The 17,451-nt window shown below is 27.1% G+C and overlaps 1 protein-coding gene across 1 annotated transcript in view; it reads left to right on the plus strand.

Moving 5' to 3' along the window:
• The first annotated feature begins 4,279 nt into the window (after nt 1-4,279).
• The window catches only part of LOC132933939 (uncharacterized), a 292,866-nt gene continuing 279,694 nt past the window's right edge, over nt 4,280-17,451 (plus strand). The window contains exon 1 of the mRNA XM_061000219.1: nt 4,280-4,527. The gene's annotated coding sequence lies outside the window, so the exon portion shown is untranslated. The remainder of the gene's footprint in view (nt 4,528-17,451) is intronic.

Below are 17,451 nucleotides of genomic sequence, written 5' to 3' on the forward strand. Positions count from 1 at the left end.
AAGTTTTTCTATATTTGACAAAATCATTGTCAATAAAAAAATTGTTCACTCGATAAAATAGTTTGAACATACCTGGTTTCTCATAAGTTGTTTTGATAGTAATCGATAACAGTTCTAAGAGGAAGACATAATTTTTAAAAAAAATGCAGGCAAGCGGGGTATTGCTCTGCTGTACAGTAGGTCACTGTAATGGATGGTGTTAAATTTGAATTCAATGATATAATAATATCATTGTATAAGAAAAACGATTCTTAGCGAAGACGGTCAGTATCAGCCTATGATATTTTGATGATATTATTGTGAATAAAGTAATTTATATATAACCTATTTACGTTGAACCTTGTATTTTCAATCCTTAGCTATACAATTTATACATTTTTAACACAAAATAATATTATTACATTTTAAACTTTATAAATTTAGTGAAAACTCAAACTTTAAATAATTATGAACAAAAATTGTGAACATGTATTATATTTATCAACTGCTATAATAAAAATATATCAGTAACTTTGAATTAATTTTTCACGCTTTTTTACCCAACAAATAAAATATTATTGACAAATATAGAAAAAAAAACTAAAAAAATTGAAAACTGAAAATGTTTGTAAACAGCTTAAGACAAGTCAAAATATTTAATATATTATACATTGTATCGTGTATAGAAAATGCTATTATAAACAATCAGTGAACATGTCATGTCTATACGGTAATTTGTTTTAAAGTCACGCCAAAAACCAAAATCGATTTTGTCGAAAACCAATGTTGCAGAAAAATTTCCCGGCGCTTTGAAAACTATTGGGAATTTTAAATTTTGACCTGAATGCAACAACTAGATTTACTTTCCTATCGAACAAGATACTGTTGAAGAAAATCGAAGCAGTGTTACTGTCCCAAACCGCGGTGATGACAGACACAAAAATTAAAAATAAAAAACACACATCATAGTAAAATCAATACATTTATCGCTCTGCTTAGAATCTAAAATAAACTTTTATTTTAAAGAAAACTCTTAACTTAAATATATTATATACCATAATATTATATAAGTCTAAAATACACAAATTATGTATATTATACATTAATGATATTATATACGGAATTCAAAACCTATAGGGAGTGAGTTAGTTGCACCGTTTTGCCCCCCTTCTTCAGAATGCCCATACGTCCCTCGTAAAACATTTATCATTAAGCAATTTTAGTTTTTTCAAAATGTAATTGAACTAAAATATTAATCGTAGAAACTTGAAACATTCCATTGTTGTTTAAATTTATAAATTTAATGTGCACATTTTCCATACTTATAAAGACATTTTAAAAATATTTTACTAATATACATTTCAAGCTAATTATATCGTATTTGAAACTTTAGAATTTTTTTTATACTGTTATTTTTAGTCTCGGTAAAAAAGCTTGACAATTTAATACAAGTTCCCACATAATTTGTCGGAGATTTGAAACTTGTGGTAAGTATGTGTGTTATTATATTTTACTACCTAAACGCAAATATATTTTAAAAATATTGAATTTTAGATTCATTTTAACTTTTAGACTATTGCCTGATACCTAATACCATACAACGCATTAACGCCTATATCGTAGTAAAATAAATAACTATAGTTGTAATATACCTAAATATATAATACAATATACTTAGTTGTTCGTAATATAGGTTGACAGAGTTGTCGAATCAGAATCGTTCTTCCTATATAATCACTTGTCAATTGTCATTGAATTCAAATTGTATACATGATACATCCATTACAGATTACTGCAGTGACCTATTCGATGACGAAGTATAGTGACAAGGTCACTAGACACCTACTGTACATCAGCACGGTATACCTACTTCAAGTAGGCTACTTCTCCTTTTTTATTTTGTAAATCATGATAAAAGACTGCAGTATATGACTAATAATATATATTACAGTAAAAAACTAAAATGTTTGCACTTCATTTTAAAATAAGTCGACCTTTCTAAAGTTTCTATGTACCTACCAAATTAACACTCTGTATAGCCTTTACCTATATATGGTACCTATACATTATAGGTACCATGTATATTATATTTATAAATACATATCTATTATATTATATAGGTACAACAATATAATCATAAATAATATTATAAAGTATGTAGGTATTATAGGTAGTAATTTTTTTATTTGATAGTACATTATACTCAGTTAGACATAAGTACAAAAATTGTATATAATGATAAACATTTAGGGCTAAATTTTCCGAATATTTCAATAGACCACGGCGAAACAAAATGTTATGAAAACCATTGTTTTGGGCTGTCCACCTCCATATCTATAATATTATTTTTCTATTCCTATCCATAGTATTCTTGTAAACCTAAAACAACGTAATAACTGGTGATTACCTTAACGCCTAACCCTAAGCGTCTTGTGGTATCGCATCTCGTAATACATAATATACGCATGATCCAGGGGTGAAACTGAAACTTGTTTAAGGGGGTGGCGAGTAGGAATAGTTTACAGTGATACATAAGTACAATGAAAATGTTATTTCTATATTAATTTACTCATATGAGAACCCAGGTTCAGTTTAAATACTCTGAATGAATGGCACATTGATTAATAATTATTGTATCTAATTAATATGATTAATTAAATAATCTTTGTTACAGTTTATAGATCTGACTTTTCACAAGACAGTACACAAAATTATCGCGTTTAAATTCTAAAGGTACAACTTTAAGTTTGGCATAAATGCAGTTTAGCTCCTAAGAGTTTTTTTTTCTTCAAAATGTATGTTTTGCATGCTTAATTTGATGTTACTTAAAAAAAATCGCTCTAACTCAATTTGTAAGTTATGGTCAAAAAACTTCAAAATGGTCGGGTTATTTTAAAACCTACTAAGTTGAGCAAAAAATACTAAAACTTACAAAAAAAATCGCTTGAGAAGTAAACTACATTCATTCCTAAGTTTTAATGCGTACATCGCTACATATAATTATTTAAAGAATTGGCCTTCTTAGCACGCTTGGAGGCCCATGCCCGCATTAAATGTCCTAAAATAAAAACTCAACAATTTCTCAATCAAAGATCGGAAGTGACCATATCGTTGAATTAACTATCTAAAAAAGCCTGAAGGTGGAGGGTTATCACAACGTCACCCCCCCCCCCTATACATCCACCCATGGTATGATCCCTCGTGGCATACGCTCCACTGGCTATAATTTACCCCTCACTGCAGGATACCTGCATAGCATTATTAATTAAACTTTTAATTTTCTTTTCTCAACGCCGTTACTGAATGAAGATACACATAATATCATACAAATACGAGTTCCTATTATACTTGTTGAAAAATATCACGCGCATTTTGTAGATCAAAATTTGAAATGTCCGTATCGAATATAGGTAATGTGCGTAAAATCGCACCAACGCAAAGGTTGCCGCTGATATTATATACCTACTTTGATTAGAATGGACTGTATTATAAGCAGACGGAAACACGTGGCTTCGAGGAACAGAAGTTTTTAAACGAAAAAAAGTAGAAGAAACGTCGCTCGTTGTCTGATTGCGTTCAACTCTGTATCATGGTTTATTATGTAATATAACGAACGACTGCGTGGGCGCGTGGCACGTGCTCCGATTTGATGGTAATACTAACAATATTATAATTATTACTATCATTCTGCGGTCGTCAATGTGTGTTTGCGTGTATTTTACAACAAATAATTATTATGTAGTTGTGCGTGCACGCTTCCCGTATATCCTGGGTCCTGGGGCGGCGGCGGTGGAGTCGACGAGCATATTTACAACGGATAAGAAACATCTTATGCCACCAAACGAGTGCGAGTGTCCCGCTTTTATAAAGTGCTTTTATTTTGCCCCCCCCCTCGCTACTGGGTCACCATGGGTGTGGAGGGCAGAGGGGGGGGGGAGAATAGGTACGAGGGTGAGTGATCGAGAGAGAGAAAGTGAGGGAGAGAGTGTGTGTGTGAGAGAGAGAGAGAGAGAGTGAGGGAGAGTGTGTGTGTAAGAGAGAGAGACGTCGACCGTCACACGGCGCGTTTTCCGCGATACACAACAAACCGACATCGTCGTCGTCGTGTGGGAAAGTCGGCGGTGGCGGATGAAAACTGACGGTAATAGGTGTTGATTTTTCCCCCAGTGAATTAATGATTAGTTACCGGAAAAGCCGCCTGGCTGCGCGGCCTGTTTCAAAGGTATATAATGCGAGGGCGGCACGGACGGCAAACCGCATACGCTCGTTCGGTACCACCGTGGTCGCTGCCGCCCGCGAGACAGTCACGCGTTGCGCCTCGTATCGTGTTGGCTTCGTGAAACGCTGTCGCGCCGCAAACGTCACGAAAAACGGCAACAACATATTATTATTCATACAGTCGCATTATTATTTTAATTGTCATACAGTGTTGTATTAATGCCAAGACAATGTCATAATTCTTACAATATAATATAATAGTATATGGTATTACTGCACCCCGGCGGCGCCAGCACCGCGCCGAGACGTCGTCGTAATATTTGCATATAGGTAATATTATTGTTGTTATTACATTGTTATTATGATACGATATTATGCGGTATCGCATATAAATAATTATATTGTATGATATTATAATTTATAAGTATTCACCTTTATGCACCTCCTAATCGACATGTACACACACACTCATTGCACAGAATTGTTCCACCCCCACCCCTTAATCCCACAAACATACTAGTGTACCTATTATAATATTATGTTGACGCACAGTCCATAGACATTTATAATGATAGCCATGTGAAAAAAAAAATTTTAAAAAAATTGTATTTTACAAGCACACACGTACTTACGTCGGATCGTGCGAACGTCTTTTAGAATTCGAGACGTTAAAATTTAACAGTTTCTTAAAAATCGAATAATGACCCTCTATCAAATTTTAACGAGCCGTTACATTTACGAAATATCTATGAGACCATTCCCGGCAGTTGTATCTACATTTTAATTGTTAGTGTGTCTATTTAATATAATATAATGATATGCGCCCTCAGTTAGTTTAATATAATATGGGTATAATATTTAACATATTATTATGTATATATTGTATCATAAACCCACGAGGATACACGTGCGATGGGACGACCGATGACTGGAAACATGGAGACTTGTGGGTTAAACTATAACGATAATAATAATAATACGATTCTACGGAATGAAGCTCGCGACCCGTTATAATTGCATCAGTAATCAGACCGTATTGACAATATCGCTAGTTAGGTATATAGTTATATTATTTCATTTTTTTGTTCATATTTTAGTAAACCCCCGTGACGAGTTTTGTGTTTATAAAAAGATACGACGACAGACTCTTTATTGCATTTGGAATAAGCATTCTATAATTTAATAAGTTCCATATTTTTATGCCACCAAACTTCGTTCTTCCCAATACGAATTCCCGAGGAATATCAAAACACTCGACGAAAACCAATGATTTGCAAACATTTTCATTGAAACAGATATTATGTTTAAACAATTTTTTCTTTGGCTCAAAAAATAATATAATTATTATCATATTGTTACTATAGTTAATGTTATTAAATAATGTAAAATTATTGGATTTACGAAATTGTATAGAGATTATTTTATTATTACATTTTCAAGTCATATACAAATAAAATTGCGTTAAAAGAATTGTATTCATTGTTTTAAAACAGTAATTTATAAATTTGTTGGAACGATTGATCGAAAAGTTGCACTATACAATTTTTAAGATAGGCAATTTTATCTAGATAGTTCATTAAAAATATAATTTTTCTATTTGCAAAGTAATATTTCTTAGTGCAGGGAAAATAAACGGAAACAAATACGAGAACTTACGGCATATCCGTTTTTAACAAAAATTTGTATGGATATTTTGTTGTTTTTCAGAAAATCATAATAATAGACAGTAGATACATGGTATTTTAACGATTGTTTTTTTGTTTGTTAATTCCTTAGAGAATATTTTTTTTTTAAAAATGTAGTACATTTTTGAGCCTTAACAAAAAATTTTAAATATTTTTGTTTTTAAATTTAAAATGAAATCATCTTATCTATCCCGTGGAGGTACACATTTTTTTATTAGGATTTAAGTTCAAATAAAAAGTTTTATTTATATAATTTATATAATATAGGTTATATATATTTATAAATATTTATTTTTATATAGAATTATGTTTTTGTTTTGTTTTATCGCTCACAAATGGTCAAAAATGCAAGGAATTAAATTGATATCAAATATTGGACTCTAGTGAGTGTCATTAGTGGATGACTTCTCCCCTCAATTGTAGCCTGTTATAATTAACTCTTACCATATAAGCTTATTGTGCCCCTAAGGTACAGATTGTTTATCTCAAATAAAAAAAAAAAAAAAATATCGGACTTAATAAAAAACCCAAATCAATTCTGAAATGTTTCAACAAAGATGATGACATGATGTTCTTTTTTAAATTTGAAATCATAATATCTTAGACACAACATTTGAATTATTTATTTGTACTTCATTTAACGATATTATATAGCATTGTAAAACTTTACAATTTAATACAAGGTTGAAATTGAACAAACATGAATTACTTTTTTATTTAATATCTACTTACATTTTTAAACCATAATTTATACATTTTTTTATGAGTAACTTAAAATGTTAAAATGTCCTATGACCTATATACATTATAAACCAAATTACGTTAAAAATAATTGTCCTTCGGATGCTATGATTTATTATTGATTTCCAATTCATATCAAAAATACAGAAATGTCCTGCTTTTGACATGAACCGCAAAGTGAGACGAGTGGCCAACACCCGAATTCTGAAAAACTGTTTGGGTATTTTTTTAAATTTTGATAAAATGTGTAATTCTGGGTTTTAAAACTTCAAATTTTAGACAATATGTTTAATAATAAACAATTACTTAGTACTATAATTAAAACTAATAAATCTCCACCAATATTATAATATATTTATAACTTGTTAATGTTCTATAAAATACGGTAAAGTTTTTAATTTTAAAACACCATTATTTTTCATTTATTTTAATAGAATTTGTAATTTTGAGGATGCCGTCTAAAATTTTTAATACATATATGTTTATTTACATAAGATTCATTACTTTATATACTATTGAAAATCTATACCTTACCATTTGTTATTTTAATAAATAACTTGAAATTGTATAGACAATGTTATTTAACATGCATCACTCAGAAACATTGTATGAATGCTATATCAATTCTTTCAAATGAACAGTAAATCATTATCCTGTTCCGTGAAGGTAAGCACTTCGCTCAGATGCTGATATAGTTGGTAAGAAATAAAATAAAATTTGTAAATAATCTCGAAAGTTAGTGCACGAAATAATATTTGCTTTTTTCACTCTAACGTGGTTACGTGGGTGGTATTTATTTTGAATACCCATTGATTAGATTATATTTTAATTTATAAACTATAATTATGTAAACTATAATTTTTATTGAAGTAATATTATACTAAACTATTGATAATTTTTTAAGACTTGGGGAACATTTTAAACATTTTGTTTGGCCCCCATCTTAGAATCAAAAATATTATAAATCACATATTTCTTAAAAATAAAAAGATAATTTTGTCTCCTTATAATGTATCTCTTTAAATTATCTTTATTATTTTGGTAATATCTAATTATGTATTATAGTTAATATAGGTGCTTAGTTAATATTGTAAAAAAATGTAATAAGGAACTTTGAATTATATACTAGGAATAATTAAAATATAATAATACTTTCATCACTGTAACAGCTTTTAATTAGTTTTAGCTTCAACATTTTAGTATGGTTAGGAAAAAATAATAATTTGAATCATTACTTTAATTATATTATAGATTTAATTAGTCCAATAGCTAGAATAAAATATTTTTGAAAATATATAGGCATTATATTATAATTGGGAGAAGTTAAATTAACTCGTAAAAGGTAAGGATTTGAGTAACTTATTTAGGCATAAACTAAAAAAATATAACTTAAAGTTGCTCGTTGTGACAAAAAATTACGACTCTTAAAAAAATTGTGATTGTTCTTCTTTTGTGTGTAACTCGCTGCAGTAAGTGAACCTTGGTAGGCAATGTGCGAAAATTTGATTTGATGCAAGCTTGTATCTAACTGATCTGCCCGAATAACCAATGGCAACCAATAAAATAGCCAACACTAATGTATACTAATTATTTCTCCTGTAAATAAAAATGAATGTAGCATCCATTTGTAAATAAACATTTCCATCGTAAATCTCAAAATTCCTGTTTGAGCACCTCCCCGAGTTGGATCTATCGGGCCCAATTGTGAATCCGAATCATCCCGAGAACCACTCAAACACACACAAAAAATTTCATCAAAATAGGTCCAGCCGTTTAGGAATGCATAAAGGACAGACGAACGGACGGACAGACAATCATTCTTTTTTGTATATAATATAGATGATAAATAGGTATTATTAATATAATAAATGTACGTACAAGATTAAATTGATGGAGATGATGCAGATGACAGCGGGATATCTTGAGGGAGGCGTGGTTCCAATGGTCCATTTATTGTTTTATTCCCAAATTTATATTGGAGAGCTCATTGAGTTTAGTTGAGTCTTGGGTGAAATATTGTTTGAATTGATCTTTGATCAAAATACCCAAGAACGGTATTCCGACGTCGTTATGAAGTTTTTAGTTACACATAAACCAAGCTTTTCATAAACCTACTCTAAGGTTTTTATTTTGAGCTGTCTGTAGTTTTTTAATTCTTATTAAAGATGCGATGGCCCACACGGTCATACTAGACACGAGTACCTTTGTTAAGAATGGTATTATTTATGGGTATATTATTACATTTATACCTAATAGTGGTGATCATTTAATTTATAGTGTTGAGCTATAGTTCATCGGGGGTAATGAAATTTTCATTGAGGCCTGGTTTATTATTTTATTTATTTGTATTTTCCAGATTAGTTTTTCATCAAGGAATACTCCGAGGTACCTATTTAATTGACTGATCTTTATAATTCTAATTTATGTGTGAATTATTATAATTATTATTTGAGTAGGGTTTATATATCTCCTTAGGGTAAATATTTTTGGTTTGAATTTGATAGGGTTTAAGGTGAATTTCTATTTTGTGAATCATTTTGATATTAAATCAACTGAGTTTTGACTTATTAAATTTTCTAGATTTTTATGTTTCGATACGATAGCGGTGTCATTTTTAAATATTGCTGATTAAATTTTTTTTATTAATGGTATATTAGGAATTATACTATTATAGTGGTTTTGAGCTTCAACTAATGACTAAGTTAATAATTATATTAAGTTCTATCACGATTTAATTTTTTATATAGCAGACATAGATAAAATGAGACCGATAAAATGCCTATCATTAAAAGTTTTCTGTTTTCGAGAGTGTCAAACACGTTATGATATTTATGATATGAGTAGGCACATGACTAAAAAAAACGTCCAATAATAAGAGGGTTATGCTATTGAGAGATGTTTGTTATATATATATATATATATAGAGGTTCTCTATATAGATCTTATTTACCTTGTACTTCTACACAATTATATTTTATTGAATGACATTTTTTTTATATAACTTCAATAGTTTTTAAATTCGATTTATGCAATTATAAACAGTATTTGTGAAATATATTCATGTTGACATTATTTCTAAAGTAGGTACTATAGTACCAAATAATGATATCAGATGATTGTGACCTAACTAAAATATAATATGCATAGCGCATACCTCTTTACTATTTTATTATTTTTTAAATAAATTATAATAATATATTTCTATAATTCATGTATTTTTTTTAACATAAATATCATTTTGAAATATATTTTTAACTATCTTTTGTTGTTTTAAACTACAACTCTATAATGTTTTATCTGAAAACAATTTTACCGCACGATTTACACGAATTAATTCACTTGTCTTTTCCTTTTCAAAGCACTATGAGGATCCCTTTTTTATTTTAACTGACACATTATTATTGTTAGGTAGCGGCTTTAGGATTCAAATAAAAATAAAGCGAACAATATGTTCACATTTTATCATAGTGTAACATGTTAATAATGTTTATATAGTAGACATCGATGATACGTAACGTAGAAATATGCCCATCATTGAAAGTGACCTGTTATCGAGAATGTCAATATAACAACTAACAAGTTTTGTTATTATATTTTTGACGAAACCAAAAAAACAAAAAAATAAAAACATACTTACGTCCACTATCAAGAGGTTTTTTTTTTTATTAAATTGAGGTTGGTTGTAGGTACAACTTATCATATTTTTACACAATTATAAATGTAAGAAATGTTTTAATATAACGTGGTTAATTTCAGAATTTAATTAATGCAATTTATTATAAACAAAGGTTGTTAATATACATGTCATCAATCTTTTATAAAGTACCAAATAATGATGATGATGTTTCAACTTTTTTTTTTTAATGAGTTTCAAAAGTTTTAACATAAAACTTTGTGCACCATTAAGAGATGGTTTTAGTTCGTTTTCAAGCTAAGTAAGTAGATACGTTTGTATTTTTAATAATAATTTAAAAAAACTAGTAATATGTATTATATTATATGGAATAATTAAATTAAATGGGTTAATGATTCGATTTATTATAGGTACATTGAATATTTGATTAAACTATTAAAGTTCGATTATTCATCGTTGGATTTTGTAAATAATACATATAGTAGTAAAGTCTATATTTTTATACATATTTGAGACATTTTATAATCTAATATTATAATAACTGAGAAAATATTATATATTTTGAACGGAAGTAGGACCCATAATTGTGGTTTATAATGATGTGTTTTTATACGTACCTGCACGCTTTTTAGGACACTAAAAATGCTTCAAAAGTTTTGTATATCTAGTCCTCTTATAGATTAGAAGTGGACACTGGACAAACATAGTACTTCAAATGTGTCAGAATTGCAGAATTCCCATTAATTCTGAAGAAAAAAGAATAATATAATACTATTTTAGGTTGTTTTAGATTTTAAGTTTCTGAAAATATTTTGAAGGTATTTTGTACATATTAGTTTAGGTATTATTTTTGAAACAGTAAATATTAATTTTAAAATATTTACAAAATTGAAAGTTTTTGTTTTACCTATAACAGGTAGTTTATTATGAAAACAGACAAATTGATTGTGGATTAGTGTAACAATTATTATTTCTATTATTCATATTAACTTCATAGTGCATAATTTTAATTAAAAAAAACTATTGCGACTTTAGGCTTTAATGAATTTGGTAAACTGTTTGTATCTTAAATAATTAGGCAATCGGTGTTTTCGTTCTACCTCCATAAGAACTATAGACATTATGTCATTTAAATTAGGTAAATAGTAATATGAATGATAATTGGCTTGAAATCATTTTTATTTTAACATACATGCTAAGTATGCTACCTATAGGTTACTGTTCCTACCTACCAATATGTATCATGTGTTATTCAACATTTGAGTTCTTGTTCGACCTCAAGAAGGAGGATGTTATATTTAGTATAATAATAATAAAAGAAAATATTATGTTTTCCTTGTTTCGTAAACGCAGAAGTCAACAGAGAAATGCTATATGCAGCCCACAGGCATTGTAGAGCCTATTTAGAAAAATCACTAGTCGAGTTGTCCAATTTTGCAATATGAATGTTTAAAATAAAAAATAGATACCTACTCACGTTATGTATACAATATACAAATATAATATAAAGTCAGTTTCATAAAAATAAATATTCTGCGTTATGTTGAATTGTATAGTAAACTTATATTAATATGTTTATATATGTATGCATATTTTAGGCGAATAAACGTTCTGTTTTATTTTATGGAGAATATAATATGAATGTTGTACTAAAATGAAAAAAAAAAACATCCAATAAATAAAACTAGTTTTCTTCAAATGCTGGGTGAGTTTACTGTTTTTTTTTTTTTATTATTATTATTCCTAATAAGTTTTCTTGACCTAAAATCAACTAAACTTACGTATATAAAATTAAAATTTTTAATGTTTATGCCTAATTTTTACGAGTGCTTATTTAAATTAGTGGATATTTAACATTTATACATTTGAAAATACGGAAGAAGAGAATAAAACGTCCACTATTCTGATTTGATAGATATTTTGTTTTATTAAAATTTAAAAAAAAAAACTTATTTAGTACTGTAGAATTAGTTTATAATTATAAAAGTTTTTTTAATTTACTTATAACGTTTTTACAAATGTTCAAATTTATAGTTAGGTTGTTACAATTATTTACTTATAACCAAATTATGGCAAAGATAAGCATATAAAAAAATATTACCAATACAGATCTCATTGTTGAAGATGAATTAAAAAAAAAAGTATTTTGAAATAGTTATTTGTGAACACGAGTATTACACTATTACCTAACACTTTTTCTTTTGAACAAAATTACTTTTGTAACATTTTTTTTTCATGCACCATTTTCACATATGGCGTTCTAATACTTGACACCGTACCCAATTTATCATTACTTGTTATGATGAAAGTTCTAAATACAACGCGGACACGTGTAATTTGTGAAATAACAATCAACATTTAATATTTCAGGATTCTTAATAAAACTTGATACACAAATTGCATAATAATTATTACTTCATTAGGTAACTCATTTTATAAATAGGTATTAAACTTAATTACTGTTATGAAAATGTTCTCATAAAATGAATTAAAATCTAGTTTCCATAAACAGTAAATAACCTTAAAATTATTTAAGTGATTCATTTGTTCTTGAATCTTTAACTCTAGGGAGATTTCTAATAGAAAATTGGATCTAGTTTTGAGTTTTAGACTGCAAAATACACAGCACTTTTTTAAATAATTAGGCAAAAAGTGGGTAAGTGGATGTCGCTCTGCTGTACAGTAGGTTACAAGTGGGTCACTGTAATGGATGATGGTAAATTTGAATTAAATGATAAAATATCGTTGTATAAGAAAAATGATTCTGAGCCAAAACGACCAGTCAGTCTATGATATTACTAAGTATATTAATTGATAATATTATTCTGAATAAAGTAATTTATATATTTACCTATTTACGTGGATCTTGTTTTAAATTTTCAATCCTTAGCTATAAAAGTTGTAAATGTTATACATTTTTAACTACAAAATAATAATTACATTTTAAATTTGATAAATTTTGTCAAAATTTGAACTTTAAATGCTTATAAAAAAAAATCGTGCCTATGTATTTTTAAAATTTTTCAACTGCTAGTGTAACAATATATCAGGAGCCTTGCATTCAATTTTCACGCATTTTTACCAAACAAACAAAATGTTTTTGATATTTATAGAAAAAAAAACTAAAAAATTTAAAGCTAACAATGTCCGTCAACAGCACAAAAAGAGTCAAAATATTTTCAAAATGTTATGGTGTATAAAAAATGAGAATATTAACATTCAGTAAAATTTTCATTTATCTACAGTCATTCGTTTTTAAATAACAAAACTGCTATATATATTCGATTTATCGAGTGAATATGCAATATTGTAAAAATATGAACTTCAAACGTTCATAAAAATTTAATTTGATTTGCTTGTAGACATTTTTTTTCTGATAAAGGTAGAGAAACTTTTAAACAATATTGCATAACATTTCCAAATCTTAGATTAAAAACAAAAATTTTTATAAATTCTCAACTCAAAATAATTTGCCAATTTTCTTGATTTTTCCGTATTTCGTCGAGATTAGAACTTTAAATGCTTATAAAAAAAAAACTATGACTAAGGATTTTTAATATTTTTCAAATGTCATTGTAACAATAAATTAGGAGCCTTGTATTAAATCTTTAAGCTTTTTTACTCAACAAATAGAGTTTTATTGACATTCATAGGAAAAAAGACTAATAAAATTTGATCTAGCATAGAAATTTCGAATATAAACAACCAGTGAACACAACACTCGTTTTCGACTAAATCATTTTTTTTTTTATAATTTATAAACAAGTACCTACTTACAATTTCATACAAATATATTTAATATTAGATTTTCTAGACATGATTCAATTTTCAAAATGTATTGGCTTTTTCAAGATTTTATGGATGATTTACATTTTAGAATTTTTGATATAATATATTGAAAAATTAAATCGAAAAGCTTAAAAATTGAATACAAGGTTATTCATAAATATCATTCAAGGTACAATGTTTTTAAGTCATAAACTGCCATAGTATTAAATGGTATACACAAACATTTACCAAGACATTTAACATGCTATGTAAAAAATTAGATTACTATTATATATAATTCGAAAATAAATGACTAAATAATTAACTTAACTTGAAGACAATGATAATTAACTATAAAAAGTTAAGTTACAACAATAAACATTTAAACTGAATAAGATAATAAGTTAAAAACAAAAATAATTAACTAGTTAAATTAAAAAGTTAAAAAAAATTAACTTTTTAACTTAATTTTAACTTTTTAACAAGCCCACCTTTGATGTTAATTTATATTTTGTTTTAATTGTAACACCTAAATACCTTAAGAGTTAAGATTGACAATTGAATACAACATTTCTCAAAAGTTTTTTTTATTAGTATTACAAAATTTGATATTGTAGGGTATAATAACGATTTATGTTCAAACGCAATTTGTTGATTGGTTGTTATTCAAAAATATTGATCGTAGAAACGTTGTTGGTGCAGGTAGTTTAATATTTATATAAAAATATAGATTTTTAAATAGAACTTAGTTATTTGACGTACAAAAAATATAAACCATAGAAACTTAAAGGTATTTTTATTTAAATGATTGGAGTCTTTATAAATTCAATACGCAATGAGACATGGATATATTTTATAAGTGTGGGGGGGGGGGGGGGGGGTACCAAAAAAACCTGAAAAATTAAAATTGAAAAATTGGTACAAGTTAAACTTAAGAAAAAAATTATGAAAATTATATTAATAATAAATGATTTAAGGTTTTATTATGATTGAAAATTATCAAAAATAATATTTTGAAAAAGTTATTAAGATTAAAATTAATTAAGTGAAAAAATTAATATTTGTTAAAAAATTGTAAAAATAAATAAGTGACTTAAATTAACGTTTTTAACATAAATATTTTTTTTTAAATTAGATTTAAAAATTGGCTATTTTGAATTTTCCATAACCAATTAAATAAGATTAGCATAGCTTCACCGTAGTTTGAAATTTAGATATTTATTTTTTTCAGCTTTTAGTAGTCTCTTTTTCTGTGTTTTTTACCAAATTTCCGACAGATTTTTTAAATTTAGTATGAGTATGCCAAAAGGAATGACAGTTTTTAAACTATGGTACATATTTGTTTTATTTTAATGGTAATAAATAGAGTCTATAATTTTAGATAGAATAAAGGTAATTTTATCTAAAAGTTTTATAACATTTAAAGGGAGTGTTCTGTGGTGATATAAACTTTTTTTTCAAATAAGAATTTTTTATTGTAAATTGCTCAAGACATGATTTTTTTTTTTTGGAAAACGTTGAAGCATTTAAATAAAAGATCAGTTCAAAGAATCGAGCAGTTTCTGAGTAATTAAACATTAATTACTAAGGATACTAAGAATAGTACCTTATTCTTAAAAATGGTTTTACATCAAATATAAAATAAATTAAATATTTATTCTAGTATTTTTTATATTCAAAAAAATGTTTACAAACATAGAATGCTAATATTATATTAAAATGTATTACCAACTTAAATTTTTAATATAAAATTATCATACCGAGTATAATATATTTAAACCTATTATCGTGGACTATTAATCTTAGTACCTACATAAAGTTAGGTAATTAGAAACTGCTCATGTGAATTTGGATTTATATACAGCAACATTTTTAAAAAAGTATTCGTTGAAAAATTTACAGTTTAAAATGAAGGTTTGTACCAACAAATTACAATTTTTAAATGACATAAAAAATCTAAATACTAAAAATTTGGTATTTAAGAGGACGCCACACCCGCATGTGTTGTTCACGTCCTACAAGTGCGTAACATAGAAAATTTACGGTCAGTGGATCACGTTTGGCTCCGTTAGTTTAAAAATGAGAGTGAATCGACCTGATATGAAACTTGATGGTATGAACATCATCTGTGTTCATATGTTAGTTTTATACGATAGTTCAATTTTTTTAGCAAGTTATGCGTATATAATACAGCATGAATTGAAAATTCTCATAACTCACTTAAAAACTGAATAATCGTAAAATACAAATATACGAACACAGATAATGTTCTTACCATCAAGTTTTATATTAGGTTGAATCACTCTTATTTTTAAAGTAACGGAGCTAAATGTGACCTGCCGAACGTAGATTTGGTGAGTTACGCATTTGTACGACAGAGAAAAACACATGCGGATGTGGCGTCCTCTTAAGTATACTGTAAAATTTCAAAAATTAGAATTTGAATAAAGTCATTATTAAAGGAAAAAAATTATGAGAATATGCTTGTTGAATCTCGCCCGCTGTAGTTGAGTGAAATTGGACCACTTGTAGACTATATTATTATGTTTACATTCGAAAAGTTTTAAAATTTATCTTTTCTCTTATTTTTTTTTCATAAGTTATAAAAGTAAACAAATTGAAACCGAGCATTTTTATTTTAAAGTTTGAACATTTTATACAAGGTTAAATTCATTCTAATAGTTAAAAATGTATGATCTGTCTCATTCGATTAAAATATATAATAAAATATATACAACATTTCCCGGTTCTATGGTGAGCTAAGCACCTTATACTTGTAGCACCTTGATAGCACAATACTATCTGTCTATGTATTTTGTTCAAATCTTTTCATAAGTATATAATAATATTATTTGATCCCAGAAATATCAAAGTATTTTAATTACACTTTTTTTATCTTTTTTTTACAACACGTTTTAAGTTAAAAAAAAAACAACTTTTTTAATGTCATAAATTAACTTTTGTCATTATTTCGTCATTTTTTCACTTAAGTGTATATTCAATTGTATACTTTAAAGATAACTGAAAAATTAAATTACATAATATAATAACACATAATAATATGTGCTCTAATGATATTGATAATTTTAATTAATTTTGATATTATTTCAGATATTCAACATATTTATTTTAAATATAAAAAGATAAATAATTCTATTAAAATGACATTTATATTATTTAAATTTCTACGCAGGTACCTAGAATATAAACATATAATATAATATTGTAATTTTCTTAGTAACGATATTTTCCACAGGTATTTAATAATATTCATGATATAAATAAAACACAATAATTTCTATTGAACGTGTAACTTATAATGGTTCTTAAATACCTATGTAATTGGGTTTATAGCTTTGTTATGTTAACAAAACCAAAATCGTATTTATGTTTTGAAAAAGTATCTTTTTAAAGAACCCTTTATAT

This window comes from Metopolophium dirhodum, chromosome 1 (assembly GCF_019925205.1).
Source record: "Metopolophium dirhodum isolate CAU chromosome 1, ASM1992520v1, whole genome shotgun sequence".
NCBI classification, from domain to species: domain Eukaryota; kingdom Metazoa; phylum Arthropoda; class Insecta; order Hemiptera; family Aphididae; genus Metopolophium; species Metopolophium dirhodum.